This window comes from Gobio gobio (assembly GCF_949357685.1).
Source record: "Gobio gobio genome assembly, chromosome: 13".
In the NCBI taxonomy this organism is placed as follows: domain Eukaryota; kingdom Metazoa; phylum Chordata; class Actinopteri; order Cypriniformes; family Gobionidae; genus Gobio; species Gobio gobio.
Window position 1 is genome coordinate 3,574,323 of NC_137106.1, and position 6,015 is coordinate 3,580,337.

Sequence of the window (6,015 nt, forward strand, 5' to 3'; positions counted from 1 at the left end):
ATGACAGAATATGCTAATCGACGACTTGAAGATCATGAACTCATAAATTCATTAACTATCCATTCAGAAACGTCTGGTCTCATGTTGTCTCTTCTTCTTGAGTCTCTCCATCATTGTCCGACTCCGGTTTAAACATTGAAGTGTTACTTCAGCGATTTAGCATTAAGCTTTGTATCAGCAGAAACCCGTTAGTATATTCAAATTATTGTACTTTCCCCCTCATGTCCCCCTGGGAAGAGAGAATTATGCAATTTATTTCTGGAAAAAATGCTCTGATGATGCAAATATCGTCATTTTGCGTCATCTGAGGATTTTTTTTTGCCAAAGGCTAGAGACTACAGCCCAGTAGATGGAGCTTGTTCTGCATATTTTCAACCTGTCCACAGGGGAGGGATCTCACTCACAGAATGTAAATGCGCATGGCCGCTGCCGCTCGGCTCGGGCATTAGTAATGGAGTGTTTCAACTTTCAATGAATTCCTATGAAAGTTAAGCTTCCATATGCATGATCTGATAATGCGCCAGACTGGACACGCGGCGTGAATGACAGTCGTGCTTAACTCAGCTCTGCTCATCTCTTCTGAATGAAATCTGACTCCTGCTGCATTTGTGTCGTGACTTTTGTTCGGCTCACTCACACTTTATTGAAAAGACGCACACGTTCAGTTTTTAATTGTAGTGTCTGTTCTCTAACTGAACTAAATTATTTTATTACTATGAATATAAAAACAAAGGTGGGGCGGTGCAGCGGTGGGCAAGTGATATAACCAGTAGCCGTGGCTTTGGGAGTGGCCTCGTAGGGCAGCGCAAGTGCATTCTGGGAGTTGTTGTCTTTTAACCACATGAGACAAAAATTAATGTGCTGTCTTTAAACCGGTTAAGTGGGAATGGTTTAGAAATTGCCGGTGCATCGAATATTTTAAGAGTATCTTCTTTTGCACTGATGAGAGGCCCTTGACGGACACAAGGATTTCCTCTCAAATTGAGGACTTCCTTTAAACCTCGGACTTGGAAGTCTTTTTTCTCAATTTTATTTTATTTTATTTTAGTTTTACTTTACTGTTCTCGTTGTTATGATTGTTCGTACATTGTTTGTTTTGTTTAGGTTATCATGGGAAATGTTATTAAAAGTTATGCGTATTGAAACAAATAAATGCATAGTCAGGAATATAAAATAATTACACATAATGTTAATGGGCTACATAATGCGATTAAAAAGAGTAGAATTAATGCAAAAATTGAAACGAGAAAGAATACAGGTAATTTATTGGCTAAAGACCCATTTACCTCCACAAGAACATGAGAAACTAAAGAAACTTGGTTTTCAAAATACTTATTACTCATTTCATAAATCAGGATGCAGAAGGGGAGTGGCCATCTTGATTTCTAATGCAGTGAATTTTGAATTTCAGACAATATATATTTTATTAAGAAAATATTTGATCTAATATCAACAGAAACCCTTATATTTGGTGGGGATTTAAATGTGCAACTTCAGCCTGCAACTAATCCTTCCAAAAAGAAAAACTCAAAATACTAAAATGGTTCAAAGAATGCTTAAAGAACTGGGTTTGATGGATATATGGACAGAATTGCACCCAAGGGAGAAACAATTTACATTTTATTCTGCAAGCCATTCTACATACTCAAGAATTGATTATCTATTTATGTATAACTCAGACAGACATAAAATTGGAAATTGTAATATTGGATCAAAGGATGTATCAGACCACTCAGGAGATACCTTACTCTACATTTAGATAATCAACAGAAAGGTACACTTTGGAGACTTAATACGAGTATCTTGAATGATACAGCTATAAAGAAACAGATTGAGAATTAATTTGAAATGTATCTCCAATGCAATGATAATGGGGAAGTATCTCCAAGAACCCTGTGGGATGCTGCAAAAGCTGTAATTTGAGGCAGAATTATTGCTCTAACTGCTTTTCGCAAAAAAGATTATTAGCTTTACAGGAGGAAATGAAAAACTTAAATTAAACACAGCAAACAGAAAGACCCACAGATACTGATTCGATTAAGAAAAGTTAAACAAGACCTAAATGGGATTTATGATGAGGAAATAGATTTGATTATATTAGATTCAACTTTATTGTCACAAGTACAGGTACAAGGCAATGAAATGCAGTTATAGAGAGACAGATCAAATTTTCTAAACAAAAGGTATTACGAAATGGGACCTAAAGCAATGAAACATATCCTGGAGGATAAGGAAATAAAATACAATAAAATACAATTTATAAAATTAGAAACCCTAAAACTCAACAGGTATGTAATAGATAAAAAGATATCCAAAAATCTTTTGAATTATACTACAAAGATTTATATACTCAACAAATTAGGGCCGATACCCCAACTATACTTTTTTTTATTTTATTTTTTAGATTCTTTAGATCTTCCATCAATAGGGGAACAACAGAATAAGATATTGCAGGCTGAAATGACAATTGAATTAAATCCATCTACATGTCATCACTGGGATCTGTCATTCAGAAACATGGCTTTTCCTATCACTGCTATGCCGACGACACTCAACTCTACTTCTCATTTCGACCAGATGATCCTACAGTTGGTGTTCGTATCGCTGCCTGCCTAACAGACATTTCTGCCTGGATGAAGGAACATCACCTTCAACTCAACCTTGCAAAGACAGAACTGCTTGTGGTCTCTGCCAACCCAGCACTTCACCACAATCTCTCCATTCAGCTAGGATCATCAACCATAACTCCCTCCAGGACAGCCAGGAACCTTGGAGTTGCGATTGATGATCAGCTAAAATTCACTGACCACATCACTGCAACAACCCGGTCCTGCAGATTTGCACTATTCAACATTAGGAAGATTAGAACCTTCCTATCAGAGCATGCCACACAACTCCTGGTCCAAGCTCTTGTTCTCTCCAGACTGGACTACAGCAATGCTCTTCTAGCGGGCCTTCCGGCATGCACTATCAAACCCTTGCAACTGATCCAGAATGCAGCGGCGAGGGTGGTCTTTAACAAGCCAAAGAAAGCGCACGTCACGCCTCTCTTCATCAGTCTGCACTGGCTACCAATAGCTGCTCGCATCAAATTCAAGGCACTGGTGCTCGCCTTCAAAGCAACCACTGGCTCTGCACCAATATACCTAAACTTGCTCGTTCAGACTTACACACCAACCAGGAACTTACGTTCTGCCAGTGAATGACGCCTTGTGGTGCCATACCAGAGAGGCATGAAATCACTCACAGACCTTTTCCTGGACATCATTCGACTGTGTTGGATGGGATTACTTGTATCAAGTATTGGCAAGATTCTGGTTTAATGATAATTTTATTCAATGTATTAAAGCATTATACTCCTCACCAGTAGCCAGGATAAAAGTTAATGGCCACTTGTCTGAAACAATCCATTTGGAAAGAGGAACACGTCAAGGTTGCCCCTTAAGTCCTGCTCTGTTTGCCCTGTTCGTTGAGCCTTTGGCCCAAGCAATAAGAGAGGACTCTGAGATAAAAGGGATCTCGATTAGAGGAGATTAACATAAGATCGGTATGTATGCAGATGATGTCTTATTGTTTCTGACAAATCTAAAGTCTAGCATCCCTAAATTGATGACCCTTTTAAAAACATGTAATGTTTATTCGGGGTATAAAATAAATATCCAAAAAATACAAACTCGTATTTTTAATTATAGACCTAATTATAAGACGACAATATGATTTCAAATGGAAATCTCTGTCAATAAAATAGTTGGGTATAACAAAATGATATATCAAAACTCTTTGAAAGTAATTATGGTCCTATCAATAAGGAGGTAAAATCTGATATCTCTAAATGGACCCTGCTCCCATTGGATATGAGTCACCAAATAGAAATGATTAAAATGATCATGCTACCACGGATACTTTATCTCTTTCAATCATTACCTCTGGAAGCATTGCAAAAACAATTTAATGAATGGGATGGTATGATTTCTATGTTTGTCTTGTAAGAGTCGGTTTTGGTGCTAAGACAAAAGCTGAGCTACACACCTCAGTAATTGAACAATAAAAGTCACTAATCTTGAGGAAAAGATCTCACAGAAACTGTGACAACACCCTGACAAACATTCCTCCCCCCTCCCCATTTTGCCCTCTCCTTGTCCTGGTTTCAAGTCACCAAATGCAGATATATCAGTGATGATGTTATTTGTAAATTTATTGTTTTATCCTTTTCATGTTTGATGTCTTTTTAAAGGTCTCAGTGCGAATGGTAAAATGGTCTCAGTTTCACTGCAGTCACTGGTAGTATTAGAAAGATTGGAAAACTAATGAGAATTCAGTTCTCCTTTGAGTAGTCTCTTCAAAGATATCTGATCCACTCCCCCAAAACCAGGTGGGGGTGTTGCAAATATTTACAGCCCTTTTGTTCTGGTTGGAGTATTTAAGGCTGGATGTCCTAACTCTCTGGGGGAATATTCTGCAATCAGACCCCCCGTGCAAACTGCATGTAGATGTGCCAGACATGATGACTCCTTTAAATTATTTTCATATTGCTTTGCAATTGTGTTTTATGTTTTTACGCTGATCAGTTGTGTACCATGGATTCTTGCTTACGTATTTACTTTTCCTGTCTGGCCAAATAAATGTTAACCTTGATTTCTCTTGTATGGTTCCGAAATCGTTATTCTAGTATGGATCGATGTAGAGTCCTTTATTACCGCAAAATCTAGGGTTATGATAGATCACACCGATGACGCCACGACTGAAGCATGGAGCGCAGCGTGCGCGATATTCCGATTTCTGACTATCGCTGGGTTAGCAAGTTGTAGTCCGTAGATATTACTAAAATTACACTTTTTGTTGAGTGAGCATGTGCAACCACTTAAAGGTAAAATATTCACCCTACATCCTCTGACTAATCACAGAAGTAACCGTTTTGTGTCCGTGAGCGCGCGAACCGGACGCGTCATGTCTCTGTGCGATTTAGGGTCTCTCGATGAACGAATATAAAAACTAGGAAGATATAAAGAAAATCAACGATCTAAATTAAATCGCAACTAATCGTAAAATCAGCTGATAAACTCTAAATGTAGCACACTTTATGGAGTCACTTAGAATTGGAGTCAGATAAAATTATTAATGGAGTCAGATTTAAAATGAGATATCAATAAATTAAAAGAACTTCACCGAAAGGCTGAAAAGGCTTACACGCAGAATTCCTTTTGACCACGTCATTAGTTTTCGGTTTTTGGGCTAATGGATGGAGATTTACAGTTGGTGACCTCGACGTGATCTCCCGGTGGCGGCGAGTGTCTTTTCAGCTAAATATTGGGATGCCACAAGCGAGAGGTTTGATCTTCTTCTCTTTCTTCAGCTGTTATGGTAAGTCCATTCTTATTTGCCTTTTAGAAATGTTGGGAGTGTATAGTACTGAATACTGTATAAATCTGATGGGGCGTGAAAAGAAGACAACCATATTGCTTATCAGGGACATGAAAGCAACAGCGTAGAGTAGAAATGATATCCCTTGCTTTAAAATTCTCCTTGTTTGCACACGCAGCAAGAGAGGAAATTTTATTTCTGTACTCAAGAGAGCTCTGTAAATTAAAACCTTGAATTCTGAGGAAAATGTCCAGTTACATTTGTTAATTTGCTTTGCTGCCAACAACGCGACAAAGAAAAAGAACAAATGGTCACGTTAACTTGTGAATGAAATCTTGTGAGTAGATGAGCTAAAATAACATTGAAACGATCTCACTGGAATCCTTTGTGTGTAAAATGTGAAGGTGGACAAAACTGGTTCAGGTCTGATGTCACAATTATAAATGTCTTATAAAATATAGCGTTTTACTATGGTCTTACTTCAGACTTTGCAATCACTGCACTTTTGTGTGTTTATTGATGTCTCAGAAGAGACTGAGAAAATTAACAGACCAAAGAGAATCTTTGTCTTTCTCCATCAGACCTGTGTTTGTCCAACCTTCCTTTTCATATGCAAATAGATTCTCCAAAGAATGCAATTGATAACTTCTCAGC